Source organism: Schistocerca gregaria, chromosome 6, assembly GCF_023897955.1.
Source record: "Schistocerca gregaria isolate iqSchGreg1 chromosome 6, iqSchGreg1.2, whole genome shotgun sequence".
Classification (NCBI taxonomy): domain Eukaryota; kingdom Metazoa; phylum Arthropoda; class Insecta; order Orthoptera; family Acrididae; genus Schistocerca; species Schistocerca gregaria.
Window position 1 is genome coordinate 105,917,183 of NC_064925.1, and position 25,456 is coordinate 105,942,638.

At 46.4% G+C, this 25,456-nt stretch overlaps 1 protein-coding gene across 8 annotated transcripts in view; it reads left to right on the top strand.

Annotated features, from left to right (window-relative positions):
• The window catches only part of LOC126279103 (dachshund homolog 1-like), an 854,344-nt gene that overhangs the window by 425,580 nt on the left and 403,308 nt on the right, over positions 1–25,456 (top strand). The window lies entirely within an intron of this gene.

Consider the following 25,456-nt stretch of genomic DNA (forward strand, 5'->3'; position numbering starts at 1 on the left):
ACACTGATACATCTTATGTTGGAATGTAGTGGCTTGATTTCATAGTAGTGATTAACATGTTATAACCACTTTTAGGACTTTAACTATCAAGTAGTTAGATTCTAATCGCAGCTAGATTATCTTGTTGCCTAACCAACTAACACTCAGATTACCTTATATTTCACTATGTACTATATGGCTTCCAACACGGTGTGAGAAAGTGTTTGAGAGGGTAGGATCATAGAAGATTTTGTGATAGATAGTTATTTACCTGTTATGAGAATACTTACGTGAAAAGTGAATTAAACAGTATTTTCTTCCTGTACAAATAAATTACTTAATAAGAGTTTTCTTCCGGCTGAACAAAATCATGGGCTATACATACACTCGTTACAATACCTCGCGCGCTCATATATCACTGCGCGAGTGTTATCTGCGAGGAGAAAACGTTCTATGTTAGCAGCAATCTCATTGGCTGCGTTACATATTAATACGCGGATCGACGGAAGCAGAATTTGGACCGTCTCTAAGGCAGCGCCATCTCGTAGTGCGGAGACGGACGAGCGCTGCGCCTACGCTGTTGTGCTTAGCGGGGCGCGCTCTATTGGGAAAGTTGTGTACGCGCTGACTACGCGGAACTATGTACACAACAAATTGTAAAAGACAAATTAAAAGAATTCTCTATATCAGTCGATTATTGTTTCTTCGACGGGGTGTAGCTGCTGCTCACACCGTCATCTTGATGTGGATACACCTGAAACAGAGGGTTAAGCTGGGGAAGAGACTGAAAGCGACTGACATAGACGGTTGTGTCAATTTTTTTTGTCATTAACAGACGCAGTTTCCAAATGACAGTCCGACACGGACGACGTAAGGCAAAGACATTAGCTGGCTACCTCAAAGAAGCGCGACGATTAACTAACAACGACAAAGACTCCCGCTACGTTATGAGACGTGACGCGATATTTTGGAGTCACATTAGCGGCTGCTCCGAAAGGCGAGGCTCGACCCATACGGTAGGCCTCGCTCTGCGACCTGGAGGTGCGGCAGGCAGAGCCCGAGCACCAGTAAGGAGCAGCGGCGCGGCGGCGTGGGACGGGGAGGGTCGGCCGGCCTGACGGACGAGCGGCCGCTAAGCCCCGGCTGCCGTTGCCGGGCGACGCGATGCGACGGTGATTTGTCGCCGTGGCGACCGCGACAAGTGCATAAAGCGCGTTTCCGCGCCGGCGGACATCGCGCTGGCGGGCCGCTAACTCATTCGCCGCACCCGTCACGCGCACCGCCCTGCGGGCTCTGCCGCAAAGAGGCGATCCCGGCCTGCGGCAAGGGTTTCGCGACTCCAACCAGCCTGCGCCGCACAGCTCGCCAATCAATCCGACAACAATGCCTCACTCGTATCCCATTACGATTAACTGTCTCCCGCCCTCGTCCCCTTTTGATAAATTTGAAAATATTACCTATTAGGATCCATCACTGTAATTCATTCCTTGTCGCTGTAAGGTTCACTTTAAAACGCAAGATGCCTCACGCACATTCGGGCCGACCGGTTGTCCATCTTAAGGACCGGAGGTAGCGGTTGTTAAGATAACCGTCATAAGTTTTGTATCGCACAATCACTAATATTATGATGATACACTGAGGTGACGAAAATCATGGGATACCTCTTAGTATCGTGTCAGACCTTTTGCCCAGCGCATTGCAAAGTGCAACAGACGCGCCACAGTAGCCGAGTGCTTCCTGCACTCGGGTAGGCGCGCCGGCCCTGATCGAATCCGCCTGCCAGCCTGGGTGTGGTTTTTAGGCGGTTTTCCACATCCCGCTAGGTGAATACCGGACTGGTCCCCATGTTCCGCCTCAGTTGCACGCCTCGCAGACATCTGAACACATTCGCACTATTCCATGGATTACATTCGACGCAGACAGTTGGGGTACACTGATTCCGTCCCTGGGGGTTACAGGATGGCGGCAGGAAGGGCATCCGGCCACCCATTCAACATTAACGTGCCAAATGCGATTAACGACGGCTGACCCTGCGTAACTGCGGGAAAAGGCTCAAGCGATAGATAGAAGTGCAGAGTGAAACTGCTCGACATGGCTTGGACTCAACAAGTCGTTGGAAATCCCCTGCAGGAATATTCAGCCGTGCTGCCTCTATAGTCGTCCATAATTGCGGAAGTGTTGCCGGTACAGGATTTACTGCACGAAGTGACCATCCGAGTATGTCGCATAAATGTTCGATAGGATTCATGTCGGACGTTCTGGGTGCGCTTCATTTATTCAGAATGTTCTTCAAACCAATCGCGAACAGATGTGGCCCTGTGATATGGCGTATTGTCCATAAGCTGAAGTCCACCAATGGCTGCCGGCCGCTGTGGCCGAGTGCTTCTAGATGCTTCAGTCCGGAACCGCGCTGCTCCGACGATCGCAGGTTCGAAACCTGCCTCGGGCGTGAATGTGTGTGATGTCCTTAGGTTTGTTAGGTTTAAGTAGTTCTAAGTCTAGGGGACTGATGACCTCAAATGTTAAGTCCCATAGTGGTTAGAGCCATTTGAACCATTTGGAACCAATGGCTGCAAATGGTTTTCATATAACCAAACATAATCATTTCCAGTTAATGAGCGGCTGAGTTGGATCAGAGGACCAAGTCCATTCCATGTTAAGACAGCTCACATCATCACGGAGTCACCGCCAGCTTGCACCGTGCCCTGTTGACAACTTGGGTCCATGGCTTCGTGGGGTCTGCGCCGCAGTCCAACCTTACCAACTGAAAACGGGACTCATGTGACCAGGCCAGGGATTTCGAGTCATCTAGAGTCCAACCATCGGTCACGAACTGAAATTGGGACTCATGTGACCAGGCCAATGATTTCGCGTCATCTAGAGTCCAACCATCGGTCGCGAACTGAAATCGGGACCCATCTGACCAGGCCAGGGATTTCCAGTCATCTAGATATGGTCATGAGTCCGGGAGAGGCACTACTGACGATGTCGTTCTGTTAGCAAATGCACTCGCGTCGGTCGTCTGCTGCCATAGCCTGTTAACGCTAAATTTTGCCGCACTGTCCTAACCTATACTTTCGTCGCACGTCCCACATTGATCTCTAAAGTTATTTCACACAGTATTGCTTGTCTTTTAGCTCTAGCAACTCTCCGCAACGCCTCTTTTCTCGGTCCTTAAGTGAAGACCGTCGGCCACTGCCTTGAGTGGTAAGAGGTAATACCTGAAATTCGGAATTCTCGTCACACTCTTGATACTTTGGACTCGGAGTATGGAATTGACAAACGATTACCAAAACGGAATGTCCCATGCGTTGAGCTGCAACTACAATTCCGCGTTTAGCGTCTGTTATTTCCCCTCCTGGTGCCGTAATGGTTAATAAAAATGGTTCAAATGGCTCTGAGCACTGAGCACTACTGTGATTATCAGTCCCCTAGAACTAAGAACTACTTAAACCTAACTAACCTAAGGACACCACAAACACCCATGCCCTAGGCAGGATTCGAACCTGCGACCGCAGCGGTCTCACGGTTCCGGACTGTACCGTCTAGAACCGCTCGGCCACTTCGGCCGGCTACGGCCGTAATGGTGTCGGGAACCTTTTCACATGAGTCATCTGAATAATGACACCTCCGCCAATGCACCGCTCTTTTGCACCTTGTGTGCACGATAGTACCGCCATCTGTACATGCACATATCGTTCTCCCACGAATTTTGTGACCTTAGAGTAAATCTGGACGTCGGGGGAGGTATGAAGCTGTCTTCTCTTGACTGCGAGTGCAGTGGCTGTATCACTGCTCCATTTCGCTGTGTAAGGAGATTGGACGTGGCGGTCTCGCGCAGAGTTGTGGGCCGGCTGGCAACTGCAGGCGGCGGTCCGCGGTCCGTGTGAAGTTGCGCCGCTGCGCTGCGCTGCGCTTTCATCTTGCCGGCGCCCCATTAGGGGGATGCCGGCAGAGCGGCCGGGCGGGAAGGCGGAGGTGTCGCCCCGTGCTAATTGCTGGCCCGCCCTAATCCCGCGGACAGTAACGAAGCGTTTCCAATTCCGCGGACTCGCCGTGCCGCTTTGTCAAAGACACACCAACACTCTCGCCACCCCCTCGCTTCGGCTGTGGCTGAAGCGTTCATTTAAAAGCCCCCGCGCGAGCAGAGATTTCCAGTGTGCCGAGCAATTAATCCCTGCTAGATAGTGCACCCGCTTCTCAGCTGCCCGCGCGAGCCGGCTCGGCGCTTCTTACTGCGCCCATTTCCTTCGCGCCTATTGCGTCGTTAGCAATGCATGCATCGCCGTGCGACTTCAAAGTGGAGAAGAGTAGGTAGGCTGTAGCATAGAATCCTGTGTAGCAACTTCGGCTCACAGGTCGGCCTATACATCTTCAGTGGCAGCGTCGCGAACTATTAATGTGACCGTGCGTGGCTACCTCGCCGCGCCGCGACGGCTGGAGTGTTTGTAGTCGTCGGACGCGTGTTACGTAAAATAACCAGCGGGACGCTAATAGTAAATTATGAAATCGTAGTTGTGGTATCACGTATCAATACCAGCCCAAGGGGCGTCTCGAGGCTGGCACTCGTACAGGAGCTGGCGGAGCCAATGGTGCACGGCGGCGGAGCCACGCCTTCTGCGGCTCTGAACTACGAGCGCTATCAGTCACTCCCACTCGGAGCAACTTGGCTATGTGACTCTACGCAGAAGCCACCTAGTCCTACCTCTGACACCATCGTCTACGTTTAGTTCAGTGAATCTCATCTATATTGCTATTGTGTTAACTGGACTCCGTCTCTTGCTGCGTTATTTGTTATAATTCTTTGTAACCATGACGTAACACAACTTAAGCAAATCTTGTGTTTACTTTGTTACTTTATTCGCTTACCATTTCTGCTCCTTTACAGCTTCTCCTCTCTGTAGGCCACCTTTCCTTCCTGTTTGCACGATGTCGTAGACAACAGTAGGCAGTTTTCTTCTTGTCGTACAGGCCACTCAAGAGCCGTATCGTTAGATGAACTGTACAGTAGATGAACTGTACAGTTAAATACCTACATCCGAAAATGTATTACAATTGACCATGAGAGAGTTCTTCGGCTTAGTCCCATTTCGACTGAGACACAAAGCAGAATTTGTCAATAGTGCTGTGTTCTGCTGACGAGCTGAAAGCCAAGATGGTAACTTGGATTTAGAACTAAAATTTGCCAGCCGCGGTGGTCTCGCGGTTCTAGGCGCGCAGTCCGGAACCGTGCGACTGCTACGGTCGCAGGTTCGAATCCTGCCTCGGGCATGGATGTGTGTGATGTCCTTACGTTAGTTAGGTTTAACTAGTTCTAAGTTCTAGGGGACTAATGACCACAGCAGTTGAGTCCCATAGTGCTCAGAGCCATTTGAACCATTTGAACTAAAATTTTGGTGGCCATGGTGATTAATGAATATCCGTTGTAGGGAACAAAGCCTTTAAAAGTGAAAATACATTCACTGACAAAGACACCACAAAAGTGAGTAAATGTAAAGTTAGTGTTTTGTTTATATGGACGACTTTCCCAAGTCTGTCTAGGTGTCGAAAGTAGAGTTCGTTCTATAGATACTGCACATATAGTATCTGGATTTCATAGGCATTATTCCTTAAAACATTGAAAAGAATAGTAGATTATGTTCTCTATCCTCATCTTATGATGAGAAGAAAAGCTGACTGAACACTTTAACAGTTCTCGAACTCTTGCCAGAATCTTCGCGTTCTACAGCTGGTGCACACGTACTCCTCCTCTGTAAAACTTTAAAGACATCATATTTTACCGAGCGAGGCGGCGCAGTGGTTAGCACACTGGACTCGCATTCGGGAGGACGACGGTTCAATCCCGTCTCCAGCCATCCTGATTTAGGTTTTCCGTGATTTCCCTAAATCGTTTCAGGCAGATGCCGGGATGGTTCCTTTGAAAGGGCACGGCCGATTTCCTTCCCAACCCTTCCCTAACCTGAGCTTTCGCTCCGTCTCTAATGACCTCGTTGTCGACGGGACGTTAAACACTAACCACGACCACATCATATTTTGAAAATTTGATTTCGTAATCGAAGCGCAATTTGAGCTTTTTTGTTTCTACCCCATAGGAAAATACATTCCAGCCCTCAGGGGGTTGCTCATAGGTTGGGAACCACTGTGTTAGGACAACTGGTCTATGGGTATCTGTGGAGAAGAAATTAGTGCATAGAGAAAAGGAGTGGGGAAGATGATGTACGAAGTAGTAGAGAAACCCTCATTACCTAGCGTGACCAGATGCAGTTGTTCAAAAAGGAGGACAAACAGCTTCAAAAAGGAGGACAAAGGACGAAAAAAGGGGACACATCAAACGACTCAACTGCAGATGAGGATACCACCCGTCAACTGACAGTCTGTCTAGTTATTTCTTACCTTTATTGGCCACTGAGACGTACGTTCCAACTCCACATATCTTACATTCCGCTTCAAATTCATTTCTCCCTTTCTTGAAAGCCGGATATTTGCAGGAAAGCACATCAGAAAAAAAAATGGTTCAAATGGCTCTGAGCACTATGGGACTTAACATCTATGGTCAGCAATCCCCTAGAACATAGAACTACTTAAACCTAACTAACCTAAGGACATCACACAACACCCAGTCATCACGAGGTAGAGAAAATCCCTAACCCCGCCGGGAATCGAACCCGGGAACCCGAAAGGACATCAGAAAATGTACACTTTCTTTTGGGCATAGTCAAATATTTTACGTAACTGACTCGGTTAAAAATTGCACTCACAAATCACACGTGCAACACAGGAAGCCAAGCCAATACAAAGCGAAGAAAAGAAACGAAAATTTTAAGTAATCGATATTTGCATTCGCTTATAGGTCGATCAACGATAACATCGACGATTCTGGTGCCACCTACTAACACCGTCTTCGTGCGTGTTTATCAGGAAGGCTGTGCCAATAGTTAAAGTATTTAAGGAAAGAGCAATAGAACGGGACGAATTGTAAATTTAACTGTATTACGCTCAACTTTGCGAAAAAGCCGGACAAAGGGCTAAAAAGGAGGACATGTCCGGATTAATCCGGACGTCTGGTCACCCTATCATTACCAGACCTAATACGTTGTTTGCCCGTCTTTACCATCTGCTAGGCGCTTTCGTAGATGGTGGACAAAAATTTGCATTCTCGGCACATTTCCAACGAACGACCGTCGGCCGGTCTCCCTTTTTTGCGGAAGCTGCCAGATTGTCGCTGTTCGCCCCCTTTTTTTGGAGTGCGGGGCGGTGCGGCTGAAAAGGCCAGTGGCCGCCGGAACATTCGCAATTAATTTCCTCAAGACGGGGCCGGCCTAATGTATTCGCCGGGTGACGCAGCGGGCGAGCACACGAGAGGCCCCGGAAACGCACCGAGCGGAGACTGATTGTTGTTACTGGCGCGGTCACACAAGATTAATTAATTTTCCATTCTAAATTCAAATCAGCGCGTTTAGTCATCGCGCGTCTCCGCGCGGGTGGTAGGGCCAGCGCTTGCGGAGTGAGGGGTTGGAGGGGGTGTGGCCTGGGGGGAAGGGCAGCGTGTAGAGACGGCGGGGCCGCATTTAGTTTTAATTGGTCGGCCGGCCGGGTGCGGGAGGCGGCTGTGAGAGCGCATTCGGACGGACTAATGCTGTTTGACGCGCCACGGTAATTGCGGCGGTGATTTGTGTCACCTCCGGCATCGTGGCCCCGGCAGCGCCTGTGTGCCGGCCACTGCGTATGCTGGCGCGTCGTGCGTGGCTGCTCGCTTCTGGGCGCTTTTTCTCTCCTTTTTTTTGGTTTTAGGGCGGATTGGTTGCAGCCTCCATCACCTGGCTCTAGGCTGTTGTTCAGGCGTCTCGGGACATTTTAACTCGACCATTCCAGTACTTATCTCTGTGGCGAGATTATTGCAGCATGACGTGTTCTCCATTAAAAGGGAATTGCAATATTTCTTCAGTGATCGTTAGACAGGAAAACGTTGTCCCTTAACATCACCTTACTCAACGTACCTTTTTAAACACAGAAGATATGTGAATGGCGGAAAGAACTCTGATATAACTCAGAAAAAGAATTGACGAGCGTTTTGTATGAAATGTAGTACGGCCTATTATATGATAGTGATCGCGGGCTGTCAAAATGAAAGAGGAAATATATTTGAAGAGTTTGAAAGATACGTATCGGGAGAAATCCTTAAAGCGAAAGGGGTCGTCATAATCAAGGACGGCGAAGAATAAAAGAAGAAAGAAATCGAGGAAAATGGTAAACAGGAAGAATACGAAACTTCCTGGCATATTAAAACTGTGTGCCGGACCGAGACTCGAACTCGGGACCTTTCGCGGGCAAGTGCTCTACCCAAGCACGACTCACGCCCCGTCCCCACAGCTTTACTTCTGCCAGTACCTCGTCTCCTACCTTCCAATCTTTACAGAAGCTCTCCTGCGAACCTTGCAGAACTTGCACTCCTGAAAGAAAGGATGTTGCGGTAACAAATCCAAATTCCTCATTCTGCTCTCAATATCAGTTGAGGTATTACACGTCTTGCATGCCTGCCGCTGGTATGCCCCGAATTGTAGCGTCTAACATGGCGATGTGTAACAAAACTATGTCGTTGTGCGAGAAACATCATACTGTAATCGAGTTTCTAATCGCAGAAAACAGGCCTCCAATTGAAATCCATAGAACGATGAAAACAGTGTACGGCAATGAATGTATCGACATGGGTTGTTTGTGCTCGCAAAGAAGGAAACGGTGGTGCTAACCTCAACTTGTTTGACAGACACCGGAGTGGACGAGCGCGTTCGGCAACTGACGAGACTTATCAGAGGAAATCATCCGATGCTGCTATGAATTCAGCCATTGTAGAGTACAACGAATTGAATTCGTATTTGAGGTGAGAGGGTAATGTTAATCACAGCAATGAAAACAGAATTATCTAATTTCTAGTTCCATAAGCGTATAGCTTCATCTCGAGTGACGGTGCGCATGCTGAGGAAATTTTTGGAAGAAAAAAAAGGAAAACAGGAGCGTTTCTGAGACAAGTGGACACAACTCTTATGTCTTCTGTACTTTTCCTGAAGAAACTCAGTGTCACTCATAAATATGGAACTGGAAGAAAAACCCCTCACTCATTAATAAACTTTTGAAACAACGGAGAACTCGAAATACATACAAAATTTTGTTACAGAACACGTATTATCAGACACCCTTCGACGATGGAGCAGAGGTACGGAAACAAGTAAAAATGAAAAACAATAAAAACAGTGTTTTTCTATAGGTAGAATACACTAATTACTTCCGGGAATTTTGCTGGCAATATTGAATTAAAAGACGAAATTTTCATTAACTGCGTATTCTGTCTTGGAATTACAGTAATGTTAGGTCTATTAGTTCTGCTGAGTGAGGAATGTCACATTTCAAAACCGACAAGAGCACCTGATGAAATAAATGTTTATTACTATAGTTTATGATTACTATTAACAGCGGACGGTATGGCGACGTTCTTACGTTTTCTGATGATGACCATATCATCGAAACCCATAGTTAATACAGATTTTTTTTTCGCCATCGTCTGTTGATATTTTTAGAGTATAACTCGTTTCCCAAATACTTACGGGGAATTTGGGACCACATGCTCAAAACAGTGTCGCTTCTGTTGTTACGGATTCATTAATTGGCGGTTCAGAAGACTTCTAAGGATATTGTACATTTAGGAAAAAAAGAAACATGAAATAGCGGCGGGTAGTTTTAGGTGAGGGGAGAGACAAGCAAGGTGTCTATAGCAGAGGTACTCATGTGACCCCTAATGCAGTGCTGTGGCGACCAGTGGAGATGTCTGGGCGGGATACCTGAGACCCAGCGAGCAGCGCGCCGAGGCGGGCTTTTGGGTGACAAATAGCGCGCGCGCTCAGTTAATTAGGCGGATCCTGGAAACGCCGGCTGATAAATTAGGGGCGAGCAGTTTGCCGGTGTTATTAGGCGCTCTTTTCTTGGCCGACTGCTGCGGCGCAGCACCGCCGGCTCAGCCGTAATCCGGGCGCCGTGCCGTTTAATCCTGACCGATGATTCAACAGCCGCTCGCTCGTCTCGTCCCCTACTTTTCCCTTTCTCTCTTCTCTGCGCAGATCTGCAGTCCTACTCGGATTCTGCCTCGTGTAGTCTAAACACACACTCCCATTCGATTGCCCGCCTCCCCTCTCTCTCTTACACATATACACAAACGCACGCACACCCACCCACTCACCCACACACACATACACACACACACACACACACACACACACACACACACACACACACACACACACACACACACACACGTACGCAGAACAAAGGTGGATGCCTTCTAGTAAATCGCTTGATACGTAATTGCGGTTCAACCGGTAAACTTCGTCAGTTCTAGCAGCGGATTACAGTCGTAAGTAAGGAAGAGTCATTGTATGTAGCATCTCAAATTGACGCACGTATCTTAGAGACATTAATAACACAAGTACTCTTCACAAATATGAGTAATTTTGTACTGACGAGAATTATACTTTTGTACTGGCGAAACCCACAACACCTGTGTAAAAATGATTTATCAATCACGACTTGATTCTTGACATAATAATCACATCTCCAGGTAATTGGATAATGCCCTTACAACTCCATAACGGTAAATACACTACTGGCCATTAAAATTGCAACACCACGAAGATGACGTGCTACAGACGCGAAATTTAACCGACAGGAAGAAGATGCTGTGATACGTAAATGATTAGCTTTTTAGAGCATTGACACAAGGCTGGTGCCGGTGGCGACACCTAGAACGTGATGACATGGGGAAAGTTTCCAACCGATTTCTTATACACAAACAGCAGTTGACCGGCGTTGCCTGGTGAATCGTTGTTGTGATGCCTCATATAAGGAGGAGAAATGCGTACCATCACGTTTCCAACATTGATAAAGCTCCGATTGTAACCTATCGCGAATCACGACATTGCTGCTCGCGTTGGTCGAGATCCAAAGACTGTTAGCAGAATATGGAATCGGTGGGTTCAGGAAGGCAATACGGAACACAGTGCTGTACCCCAACGGCCTCATATCACTAGCAGTCGAGATGTCAGGCATCTTATCCGCATGGATGTAACCGATCGTGCAGCCACGTCTCGATCATTGAGTCAACAGATGGGGACGTTTGCAAGACAAAATCATCTGCACGAACAGTCCGTCGACGTTTGCAGCAGCATGGACTATCAGCTCGGACACCATGGCTGCGGTTACCCTTGGCGCTGCATCACAGACAGGAGCGCCTTCGATGGTGTACTCAACGACGGACCTGAGTGGACCATTTGCAAAAGGTCATTTTCTTGGATGAATCCAGGTTCTGTTTTCAGTATCATGATGGTCGCATCCGTGTTTGGCGACATCGCGGTGATCGCACATTGGAAGCGTGTATTCGTCATCGCCATACTGACGTATCAGCCGGCGTGATGGTATGGGGTGCCATTAGTTACACGTCTCGCATTGACGGCGCTTTGGTCAGTGGACGTTACATTTCAGATGTGTTACCACCCGTGGCTTACCCATCATTTGACCCCTGCGAAACCCTACATTTCAGCAGGATAATGGACGATCGCTTGTTGGAGGTCCTGTACGGGTCTTTTTGGATACAGAAAACGTTCGACTGCTGCCCTGCCAAGCACATTCTCCAGATCTCTCACCAATTGAAAGCGTCTGGTCAATGGTGGCCGAACAACTGGCTCGTCTCAATACGCCAGTCACTACTCTTGATGAACTGTGGTATCGTGTTGAAGCTGCTTGGGCAGCTGTACTTGTACACGCTATCTAAGCTCTGTTTGACTCAATGCCCAGGCGTATCAAGGCCGTTATTACGGCCAGGGGTGGTTGTTCTGGGTACTGATTTCTCCGGATCTGTGCACCCAAATTGTGTGAGAATGTAATCACATGTTAGTTCTAGTATAATATATTTGTCCAATGAATATCCGTTTATCATCTGCATTTCTTCTTGGTGTACCAATTTTAATGGCCAGTAGTGTATTATGGAGTTGCATTTCTCTTTCATCGATGTCTATTAGAGAGTCTACTGTAATATGCAGGTGTTCTTCGTAAGCCTGTGTGCTGCTGGGAGACCTCTTAATGATCCCAACTTGAGCGACGTCAGTCAACTGCCGACTTTTCGTCAGCGTGTAGAAAGACGGAGGCGACCTGCTTCAGGTTCCAAGACAGAATGGAGACGCCGCTTCCGAGAATACCTCGACGCGATCGAGTTGCACGCCGGCGACAGCAGTGTCGTGCAAGACGCCGTCGCCGCCACCGTCGCCGCTCGTTACGACGCCGTGATGGATGGCGGCGACCCGATCCGCCAGCGCCGCGACCTCTGCCCCTCCCAGCCGACGCCCACTCCGATCGCCTGATTAACGACGACGCATCTCAGCGGCGACGCCAAACGCCGCTGCCTCCTCTGAAGGAGAGGGCTTTCTTTTTTATTTTGGTCTCTCTGGAAGACTCTACTCCCTGTCAGATATCCATTGGCCAGTTTTCCCGTTTGGGCTCGTTTAGTGCGCCGGGAGAGGGGAGGGCAGGGGTGGGGGGTCATCGCGCAGAACCCCTGTCTTTAACGCAACAAGAGACGGTGCGTAGAGAAGTTAAAAAGTTGAAATTCAGAGGCGTTCGTACCATTGAAAGACAGCAAAAAATCATTTTCTTCTACGTACACTGAGCCACAGAAGTCATAGGACAGTTCCCACTAATGTGTCGGACCTCCTTTGGTCCGGAGTCATGCAGCGACTTGACGCAGCGTGGACTCAACAAGTCGCTAGAAGTACCCTGCAGAAATATTAAGCCATGCTGCCCCTATAGCCGTCCACAATTGCGAAAGTGTTGCCGGTGCAAGATTATCTGCACCACCTGATCTCTCGATTATGTCCATTAAATGTTCGAGGGAATTCATATCGTGCGACATTGTTGGCCAAATCATTTGCTCGAAATGACCAGAAATCGCAAGCAACTGACGCCCGGTGACATAGTGTACTGTCTTCCAAGAAGGCGCACATAACCACTATCAATGATAGGCTCAGTTGAACCAGAGAACCCAGTCAATTCCTTGAAAAAGCTGTTCTCACAACTATGGAGCCACCACCAGTTTGCACAGTGTCCTGTTGACAATTTGGCTTCGCGGGGTCTGCTCCACACTCGAACGCTACCGTCAGCTCTTACCAACTCCAGTCGGGAGTTGTCTTGCCAGACCACAGCTTTTCAGTTGTCTAGGGTCGAACCGATACGGTCACGAGCCAAGGAGAGGCACTTCAAGCGATGTCATGGTTTTACAAAGGCACTCGCTTTGGTCGTATGGTGCCATAGCCCATTAACACCATCACGCCGTAGTTTCCTAACTGATACGTTCCTCGTACGTCTCACATTGATTTCGGCAGTTATTTCACGTATTGTTGCTTGTCTGTTACCACCGACAACGCTACGCAAACACTGCTACTGTCGGTCGCTAAGTCAACGCTGTTGGCCACTGTGTTGTACGTGGTGAGAGGAACTGCCTGAAACGTGGTATTCTCGGCACACTCTTGACTCTGTGTATCTAGGAATGCTGAATTGCCTATCGATTTCCGAAATGGAATGTTTCATGCGTCTTGTTCCAACTACCATTTCGCGTTCCAAGTGTTAATTCTCGGCGTGGGGCCATAACCGCGTCGGAAACATTTTCACATGAGTCGCCTGAGTACAAACGGCAGCTCCACCAATTGGCTCTGAGCACTATGGGACTTAACTTCTGAGGTCATCAGTCCCCTAGAGCTTAGAACTACTCAAACCTAACTAACCTAAGGACATCACACACATCCATGCCCGAGGCAGGATTCGAACCAGCGACCGTAGCAGTCCCGCGGTCCCGGACTGCTGTGCCTAGAACCGCATGACCACCGCGGCCGGCAGCTCCACCAATTCCCTGGCTCTTTATACCTTATCTATGCGATACTACCATCATCTGTACATGTATATATCACTATCTTACAACTTTTGTCACCTCACTGTATATCTCATGTGTGCGGCTCCGTTGCTAAGTGATCGTTAGACTACCGATGCTAAAGTCTGCGTATCAGTTCAAAAACAGCACTAGATTTTTTTCTTCCACGTCTGGAAGTGATTTCTGTAACTGAAAAAAGACTGAACTGTTATTCTACGTCCACCTTAAACCGTCAGTTCCATTCTAAATGGGTGGGAAAGTAACTTCAAAGGTCGGAGAAACGATACCTAGCAAAGCATGGCAGGGTTGAAAGCAGCAATCGCGTTGATGTTCGCTTTACCTGATTATCGTGACGGTAAAATTAGAGAAACCAGAGAGTGTAGCGAATCTTGAAGTCTTTCTGCCGACACACAATCCGAGAAGGAGGCGTAAGTCCGCTATAGAAATACGACGCAAACGACAGATGGCTTACGGAATCTGAATATTGATGCAGACTTTGGAAAATGAAGAACCAACGTCTGTACCTCACCGCCACTGGACAATTTCTCTTCTCCGTGTAACGTTGTTGGTGGTTAATGCACCCACTGTTCAAGATTTTCAGAGTGGTTAATGAGTCGTAAAAAAGGAACAAGCAAAAATCTATTTTAAGGCGTCATCGGTGGCGAGGCCATTAGAGACTTCACACTAAGTTAGTGGTCTATTAGAAAAACGGACAAGTGCGAGAGGTTGTAGACATTATTATTGTTATTATTTCGTGCTGCTCAATGGCAAGGTGCAGGTCTTCCTACTGAACGCCACATCGGCGACTTGCGGGTCCCTAATCGAACTCAGTGATCCAACCGGAGAAAGGGGAAGTTTAACGTGGAACCAGAACCATGTTCTGCCTACTTCTCACATTTTTGAGTGGGCAAGACGAAGACTGAAAAATCCTTTGTCCAGCCGAGAATCGATACCATCACCTCTCGTTTTCCAGATACACCCTTTGCCACTATATAGTTCGACTTAATGAATGATGTTACGAGTATCAAAATACGTGATACATATGACTGCATCTTTTGATAAGTGTGACTCAGTAGCTCAAATTATTTACGCCGCCAAGGGTTCAAATGGCTCTGAGCACTATGGGACTAACATCTGAGGTCATCAGTCCCCTAGACTTAGAAATACTTAAACCTAACTAACCTAAGGACATCACACACATCCATGCCCGAGGCAGGATTCGACCCTGCGACAGTAGCAGCATCGCGGTTTCGGAATGAAGAGCCTAGAACTGCTCGGCCACAGCGGCTGTCACCGCCAAGGGATGCAGATCTTAGTATTTGACAAAAATGCCTCTACCTGTTCCTGAGAAGAAGGGATCTTAACAGTCGTGCAGAGAGAGAGACAAACGGAAAACAAAGTGATGCTGTTAGGGTTCCGTCTTTACCGACTGAGGTGCGAAATCGTAGAAAAGATGAATCGAATCGTTCACAGTCTTCACTTTGATATGGAGGCAGGTACAGTATATAACGACTGGCACAGACCGCTGTTTTCTTGTTTTTACCGTATTCTCCTCGTGCTTTGTGAGTTTTCTTGATTATGTTCTCACAAGTCGTCTCTGGTAGGCTCAGTGACTGTCTAGGAAGTCACTGTTCGCTTACAGCGATTTCAGTTTTCTTTTCTTCTGCAGCGTCGGGTTATGACTGGTTTCTCAGATCTTCTTGATCGCTCGAACAGAATGAACCATTCTGACATTTGCCCGATGCGAGCAAGAAGGGGTCTAACAAGTGAAACAGAAGATGCAAATTTGAAAATACTTTCAATTCCAAATTCAGTGTCTTAACCACTACCTAGCTGCTTAAGTATCACAGCCACATCCGAATTTCAAAAAAATTATCAAATGTGTTATCATCACCATTTACCAGTTTTAATAATTACATGCGTTTACCCACGCAGTTTGACTTACACCACACAAATGATACAACCTTGACTTCGCCAACACCCATTCGCAGTGTAGCTCATGCTCCCAGTTTGCAAAAATAGGAGCTCTGGAAGTTATATCACTGCTTGCGGCGGCGCAGACCAGAAAGTTTCGAGGCCTCTACCAATCGCTATCCGATTCTTTTCTCCAGGCACAGTTTCATGCACGCTATACTACAGCCGGTGTTCCTCAGCCAATTGCTTCGTACTTTCGTGCTTTCTGTCTTTGCGCGGTACAATATTTATTAGCCGCTCCTTTCGAAGCTTCTGACTCTGCGACCAACCGGGCAGACGCCACCACACGGGCACTTGTCTCGGTCGCGTTATCCGGCTCCCGCGATACGTATCTACAGCTGGCCGCGGCTGCAACTGAGAATCCCCGAAATGAGGAACTTCCTCGGCCGGACTTGTTTCCGTAGCGCTGTAATTGGCGGAGAGCCACGGACAGAAAGACTCGTGTTAATTGGAAGGCGTGTAATCGCCGCAGGGAGTGGACAGTTTACAGGGGTTCCCCGCTTCCCTCCTGGCGCCACCGAATCCGGGCATCGCACCCTTTTCTTCCGCAAACTACACGGAAAGTTTGCGAATTCATGATGCCGCGCTCCCTGTGACCCTTGTCGTTGTCCGGCTACACGCTGCCCCTTTCCAAACCCCCTTCCCTCACCCCACTACTAACACAGCTTCACCCTCGCCAGCCCTCATGCACACCCTAGCGCAGACACACACACACACACACACACACACACACACTTCCTTCGCCCCATCTCATTTTTACCCCCTTTCCCGCGGTTTCCGCGGTCGGACCAAGCTGGCCGCAGACGCAGCGGCGTTAATATTTCATGCCCGCGCGGGAAAATGTGATAATTTAAGCCTAATATTTGCACTTGGATATTGGCGGGCCGTTCCCTCGGAGTGGCTAGTGTGTCCTTCCGCGGGCTCCGGAGCTACTGCCGCTGCACGCTAAGATTGGACCTCCGCGAGCGCGCTCGCCTCTACCCTGTGTGTGACAATAGACCGGCCGGCCTAATGCAGTATTCAGATGTCCACACGCGGAAAACTCCCCCGCGCCCGTCGCAAGAACGCTACCAGTGCCATATGTCGCCTTTTGTGGACCTAAAAAAAAAAAGGAGAAGCGTTCACAGCCACGTAGAACATTTTAAAGGCATCAAATTTACGCCTTATGCTGCCTATTTAAATTCAATCATCACGATTCATTTTTAAAGGTAGGGTTTAGTAGCTACGTTCATTATAAGTGTTGAATACGCCAAATGCACTTCACGTCAAACATGAGAAGGTGACAGGAAAATAACGCCGTACCACTGACTGTAGTTGCTGTTCCTGCTGTTATGAACTGACTTTCTCGCAGGCAGCAACTAAACTCTTAGGTAAATCTGCGGCAAAATGACAGAAACGCAAATCAGCAACAATTTACAACAATTCATTAACGTAAACTTATAATTGTTAACTGTAGTAACAAAATAAGGCATGACAATAACGCCATGTTTACTTGATCTGATCAGTCTTTAAATATTGTCTAGTCCTGGATCCATCGAAGTACCTGTAGATCATTTCTTTTGTTTATTGCAACATGCTCCATTGCAATTTTTTTGTAATTCTAGCAGTATGCATTGTGTGTGTGTGTGTGTGTGCGTGTGTGTGTGTGTGTGTGTGACAGAAGGGAGACAATGTAACCTGCGCCGTGTTGCATCTACTTAGATGTAAGTTCTAGCTCCCTTCCATTTTTCGTTGCTCTGCGAAAGCGCTTCCTCCTTCTGAACATATCAATCAAAACGGGGCCAGATCGAGTTAATATTCGTTCGTGGGTCAAAATTTTGTGTAAATGGGGAATATTTACACGGTATTTTCACTAAAGTCGTGCGAGTTACATACTCGGTCTAGTTGAGAAATGAGTAGGAATCTTTAATCCTTTATTGTTTTCTGCCGCGTCCAAATCTCGACCACGGAGGCGGTACTATGGATATTTGTAGAATGTTTAGTTTGGTTCTTCTTGTCGACAACTGTTGACACGGTCCTGGTTGTGTCTCTGCGAACTTGTGCAACACTGTCTACAGTGGAGCGGTGCGACGGCTTGTACCCGCGTTTAGCGGATGGAATTGAATCTGTGACGTAAGGCGGAAACATAAAAATAAGTCTTGCACTGCGCGTCTTCTGATGGAGGCGACCCTCAACTCTGTTGTACCTGAGTACTAGGCAGTTAGTCAACTTCAATGTTTTTTTGTATGTAGACTGAAGCGACAAGAGAAAATTTGTACCAAGGTTGGGAATCGAACCCATATCTACTGCTTATTAGGCAGGTGCGCTAGCCACTAAGCCACCTTGGTAAAGCGGTTCTGACGACTGCACGGATTGTATTCTTCTCTGTCTGGCTACGTACCGTGTCTTCTGGAGGACATTGCAATAAGTCGTCGTCTCGTATGATAGTAATGTCTAGTATCTTAGTATAAATGGATGTACTTAGATCACCCTATGTACACAACCACCGACACGCAATGAAATGAAGTTTGCTGAAAATACAGTGCCATTAATAACTGTATATTATGAATTGGTCGTGAGAAAACTCCAAAATACAGGCCATTCAAGACATTTCTTCATTTCTCCAACAATAGTATCAACGCTTTTAGTATAGAGCAAACTGCCCATAACCAGACTCCCCCCCCAAAGGGTAACCCCTGACTCTGCATTTTCCTGAAATATAAGGGTAACAAGCATAGATAGTTATTTAGATTTCTAACATTCTGTAACGAGGTGCACAAGTCGTCCACTTTACGTGTTACGTATCAGTTCGCCATTACATTTTATATTATGCTACATATTTCGTTATTTCCCTTAGATACCGGTAGTTAGCCTTTCAGCCTATATGTGTTAGTAATAGCGTTTAAAGTTAACGTTTCGTTTCGATTTTAGTTAAAAATTTATTTGGTTGTAGAAATGTAGGGTGCGCTGCGGTTGCGTAAAATGGGCCCCCTTCCGTTGCTTAATCCGGACCCCTTACATTTTCGTATTTAAAGTCTGCCTGTATTAGTAAACACACCTATTCTCCTGTAATTCTATTGCAAATTAGAAGACGCTTATGGTCGAGGTTGGTCATAGAAAGTGGTGTCCTTCTAAAATGATTAAAGCCACTGATGCACAAAAAGAAGATACTTATGAGGCTGTTCAAGATGAAGTACGGTACGCCAGAGGGAGCTGCGAAAAGAAGACAGGCAGACGTACAATTCCAGGCAAAGATCTTGAAGAAGAGCTGGTTTAGTATTGTCTTGTGGGGGAAACTTCTGCCTGTGGGCTAACTCTTAATGACGTGTGAGGAATGGTCGTACAATTGGCACACAGAAATAACATGGTGCTCTCTTTCAAAGACGAAGATGCTCGTGAAAAATGGATTACTCTTTTTCTTAACCGTCGTAAAACCAAACAGTCAGTAGGAAAACCTGCAGGAAAATCCTGTAGCGTGGCTCTTGAGTTCAGCAAAGAAACCACATAGAAATACTATACTTTCTGATGGATATTCAGTTATGCCTACTTTGAAACTAGATTATATTTTCTCTGATTTACTACATTTTTTGTAATTTTGTTTTGTACTATTTTGATTATGTTCACAAGGGATACGATTTTGACGAATATAGGCCCACTCGTATTTCGAGCTCACTAAGTGTAAAGTTTTGGCGTGGCAGAAAAATGTAGGAAGACCGGAAACCGTTGGTCTGACGAGTGCAAAAGAGCCTATTCTGAAAGGATGAAAGTAATTAGCCCACACAGAAATGCTACAACAAAATCCTGTAAACGCCCCTTGTAAATCACGTATCACAGTAAGGCCTCAGGGGGACAATACTAAATATTTCATGCAGTTGTCACTCACGAGTTCTCGAAAACCATGATGAAAGACGAAATTACAGTTGCAGGGACTGAGACAGGCTTAGGCAAAAATTAGGAAGGAATGAAATTTTGCTCTCGGAGAATGTGATTGAATTATTTATTAACGTTTTATTTTCATTTGACACAATCACATAACAGATTAAAAAACTTTAACTGGTATGGGCACCATATCTATAAGGCGAAAGCGAAAAATGTTGATCGCAACGACACATAATGCTTCGTATGCTAGTGCGACAGGGCATTATGTGTCATTTTCAGCTTTTCATTTCGTGATTATGACAAATGAAAATTAAATGTTAACGAAGGTGAAAACATTATCTCTCCAAAATTGTATATGATTGTGAACTCTGCTCAAGAAAAGACACTTTTTGAGCTTTGTTTCACATGACATGTGATGTCGGAGGATATTAATTTGCTTTCCTCGCGTTGGTGCATTGTGAATGCTCTCTACACTCATACATTAAAACAAACAGAAACATATAGCATCCCCCACGCCAGCATTAATTTCTGCTGTAGCCTCGAAGTTCCACGACACCAATATCTAAGTATTTTTGTTCCTTTAACATTTATAACATAAAACTAACGCTTTAGCCGTATCGACAAAATTCCACCGTCTATCTATAAATTCCGCGCCCAATCTGCAGAAACTCGTGAATATAATGACGCCAACACGGCGGAGGAAGACAGGCATACAGAGGTTTCTCCCGTAGCCAGGAAAACGTGCCTTACACATTATCGCTTCGCTCCGTAACGACCGAGCTGCGGATGTCCATAATCAGCTAATGTAATCGCTTTATTGGATATAATAATGGGCACACCCGGATTTGATTACTGTCGGATAAAGGGAGGTACTGCGGCAGCAGCTGTGTCCCATTACTTACACAAACTCCCTCAAAAATGGTCCTTTTTTTTGGTAAAAAATGCAGCTGCTTAATACTGTTACTCTTGATGTAACGAGAGGACTATTAAGAGAGAAGGAGTTGTGGCAAGATCTCCAGGTTAACGGCGGAATAAAAAAGGACGAAAAGTGTGTGAAGGGGTGGGGATGGGTACGACAGCGCAAGGTAATTCGTTCCATGGTCTCTGTCTGCTCAACGTGACAGTAACGCGATCTTCAAGGATGCTCCCCTGTGATCTACGAGGTCTGTTTCTACAGAAAGGTTTCTAGATATGTCTACAACGAAAGTGCGTCAGTTCGCGCCTATGTTACAAATTAGAAACAACCTAGTGCGTGCTACGTACTAGAATGGCTCACTCTGTTTCGGAGGAGATTGCAATTTTCTGTTATTTTGATACAGTGTTATTGTAGCACGAGCAACATGAGGCTCCACTGAAAGATGGATTGGAGGTGCCCACCTGTAATGCTGTTTACGTCTCCAAACTAACAAAATTTATTCTCGATTAACAACGACACTGAAGCGCCAAGGAAACATGTGTAAACATGCGTATTCAAATACAGAGATTTGTAAATAGCCAGAATACGGCGCTGCGGTCGGCAACGCCTACATAAGACAAGTGTCTGAGGCAGTCGATAGATCGGTTACTGCTGCTATAGCGGCAGGTTATCAAGATTTAAGTGATTTTGAACATGGTGTTATAGAGATGGACACAGCATCTCGGAGGTAGTGTACCGTTAATATCAAGAACCAGGTGAAAGATCAAATCTCCGATATCGCTGCGGCCGGAAAAAGATCCTGGAAGAAAGGGACCAACGACGACTGAAGAGAATCGTTCAGTGTGACAGAAGTGCAACCCTTCCGCAGATATCTGCAGATTTCAATGCCGTGACATCAGTAAGTGTCAGCGTGTGAACAGATCCATGAAACATCATCGATATAGGCTTTCGGAGACGAAGAACCACTCGTGTACCCTTGATGACTGCAAGCCACAAAGCTTTACGCCTCGCCTGGGCCCTTCAACACCGGCATTGGACTGATAATGACTGGAAACATTTGCCTGGTCGGACGAGTTTCCTTTCAAATTGTATCGAGCGGTTGGACGTGTACGGGTATAGAGACAATCTCATGAATCCATTGACCCTGCATGTCAGCAGGTGATTGTTCAAGCTGGTGGAGGCTCTGTAATGGTGTGGGGAGCGTGCAGTTGGAGTGATATGAGGCCCCTGATACGCTTAGACATGACTCTGACAGGCGACACGTATGTAATTCCATATAAATTTCGATCTCTTATAAATAATCAAACTGTCTTCCTTTTCCGATTTTATGGGGAATTTTTAAAAAGTTTTGAATATTATCTAATTTGTGTTTAGTCGCCTGTATACGGTTCTGAAAGATTGACTTATAATTATCATTGGTGTTACTGTCTTCTCTAAAACGAATGTTAAAACTTTTGCCGGTTTGCCCTGTATGAAAGTTATCACACTCACCACAGTTGATGTTATAAACTCCAGACTGTGTGTAAGATTTGTTGTGCTGGATACTGTGATGTATGGTCAGACCTAACATGGTGTTAATATGGAAGCCTATTCTTACTTTGGTGTTACGAAATTGTTTACCTATTCTTTCAGGAAAAGATCCGCTATATGACTGATTGTGCCCAGAATGATTGAAAATGACCACGTTACAAAATTGCAGTGGCCACAAACAGTGTTTTAACAGCCAAAAGCGGAATGATTTCATTTTAAAATTCCATGGTTGCCGTGGACCCACTTATCATCAAATAAGTAGATGACTTGAATAATAGATAAGAAAATGTTTGTTTCTTTCCTTCTCTTACCATAAGGAGTACCCTCGTGGGGTACATAGTGCCTGGTACGTATGTGTCGATGTAGATACGGAACCCTATGAACGCACTGCAATGTTCTACGAAGCTCTAGTTAAAAGATAGGTTAGTTTTTGTGCAAACATAAACTATGTAAGTACTAGTAACACCCTGCCCCCTCCTCTATGTGCACAAAAAGCTAGTTTTGAGAAAAGCTAGTTTCCCACGCAACTCAATATTTATGACGTTGTATATCGTGAAATAACTGTGCTGTCTTCTCCTACAGTTATTCCCTGATGTCTTAACACATGTCTTATCATCCTGTTCCTCATTCTTATGGGTGTAGTCGATTCGTTTGCATCTTCGCCGATCCTGAGGAGAACTTTCTCATTCCTTATCGTATCACACCTTGCTATAAAACGCTACGAATCCTTTCTTTTCTGCTTTTATACTGTCCACGACTACTACCACACAGTACTGTGCCACAACCGTACATTTTCAGTAAGTCCTTCCTCGGATGAAGGCCGACGTTTGATACAAGCAGATTTTCCTTGGTACTTGCAAGTGCTAATCTGATTTATGTGTCCTGGTAGCTTCGTCCGTCGTGTGTTATTTTGCTTCCGAGGTAATACAATTCCTTAACTTCGCCTTCTTCGTGGTCCTCAGTTTCGATGTTAAGTTTATCACTATTGTACTTCTCATTCCCTTGATCTTCCTTCCGTTTACCGTCGTCCATATTCTGTCCTCATCAGTTTGTTCATTCCATTCAACAGGTCTTGTAATTGTCCTGCTCTTTCACTGACTGTGCGACTGGTCCCGGCGGAGGATCGAGTCCTCCCTCGGGCATGGGTGTATGTGTTTGTCCTTAGGATAATATAGGTTAAGTAGTGTGTAAGCTTAGGGACTGATGACCTTAGCAGTTAAGTCCCATAAGATTTCACACACATTTGAACACATTTGAACACGAACTGCGGAAATGAGGCGAGTGTAAACTTTTTTGTTTTACTAAGTTTGTTAAAAGTCACTAGTGGCTCTCATTCTCAAACACTGGGGGAAAATAGCCTTTATAATAGTTTGCCGCGAGACACATACACAGTTTTAAACCTTTAACATAAGATTACCTCTCTCGACGAGCAGATTACGATGGTATTTTAAATTTTTAAATTCGGTCAATAATTAAGTACACAGTATGAGACCTTTAACATAAGATTATCTGTCTTAATGAGCAGATTGTCGATAGTTATAAGAAATACTGAAAACAAAGTTTTGTTGCACCGTAGCAACTTGTTTTTAGGCAGTCAGTAGCTGGAACTGTGCCTCCGGTAAAGCCGTTTTCTTCCCGGCGGTGTCAGGGATTTTCTCTGCCTCGTGATGACTGGGTGTTATGTGATGTCCTTAGGTTAGTTAGGTTTAAGTAGTTCTAAGTTCTAGGGGACTGATGACCATAGATGTTAAGTCTCATAGTGCTCAGAGCCATTTGAACCATTTTTTAAGCCGTTTTCGTAATATCGATATCGAGAGATCGTAAGCTTACTCCAACCGAAAGATCGTAATGCTTGTCACGTCATACTGAAGCTCTGAAGTATAGTCAATGAAATGTACGTTCGTACGTTTCGTTCCGTGCTACTCGTTGAGTGTGGAAGAGTGCGAGACGCCCTCTCAACGTCATACTGAAGTGCAGAAGTATAGTCAATGAAAGGTACGTTCCTACGTTTCGCTCCGTGCTACTCGTTGAGTGTGGAAGAGTCCGAGACGCCCTCTCACGTCATACTGAAGTGCAGAAGTATAGTCAATGAAAGGTACGTTCCTACGTTTCGCTCCGTGCTACTCGTTGAGTGTGGAAGAGTGCGAGACGCCCTCTCACGTCATACTGAAGTGCAGAAGTATAGTCAATGAAAGGTACGTTCCTACGTTTCGCTCCGTGCTACTCGTTGAGTGTGGAAGAGTCCGAGACGCCCTCTCACGTCATACTGAAGTGCAGAAGTATAGTCAATGAAAGGTACGTTCCTACGTTTCGCTCCGTGCTACTCGTTAAGTGTGGAAGAGTGCGAGACGCCCTCTCACGTCATACTGAAGTGCAGAAGTATAGTCAATGAAAGGTACGTTCCTACGTTTCGCTCCGTGCTACTCGTTAAGTGTGGAAGAGTGCGAGACGCCCTCTCACGTCATACTGAAGTGCAGAAGTATAGTCAATGAAAGGTACGTTCCTACGTTTCGCTCCGTGCTACTCGTTAAGTGTGGAAGAGTGCGAGACGCCCTCTCACGTCATACTGAAGTGCAGAAGTATAGTCAATGAAAGGTACGTTCCTACGTTTCGCTCCGTGCTACTCGTTGAGTGTGGAAGAGTGCGAGACGCCCTCTCACGTCATACTGAAGTGCAGAAGTATAGTCAATGAAAGGTACGTTCCTACGTTTCGCTCCGTGCTACTCGTTGAGTGTGGAAGAGTGCGAGACGCCCTCTCACGTCATACTGAAGTGCAGAAGTATAGTCAATGAAAGGTACGTTCCTACGTTTCGCTCCGTGCTACTCGTTAAGTGTGGAAGAGTGCGAGACGCCCTCTCACGTCATACTGAAGTGCAGAAGTATAGTCAATGAAAGGTACGTTCCTACGTTTCGCTCCGTGCTACTCGTTAAGTGTGGAAGAGTGCGAGACGCCCTCTCACGTCATATTGAAGTGCAGAAGTATAGTCAATGAAAGGTACGTTCCTACGTTTCGCTCCGTGCTACTCGTTGAGTGTGGAAGAGTGCGAGACGCCCTCTCACGTCATACTGAAGCTCTGAAGTATAGTCAATGAAAGGTACGTTCCTACGTTTCGCTCCGTGCTACTCGTTGAGTGTGGAAGAGTGCGAGACGCCCTCTCACGTCATACTGAATCTCTGAAGTATAGTCAATGAAAGGTACGTTCCTACGTTTCGCTCCGTGCTACTCGTTGAGTGTGGAA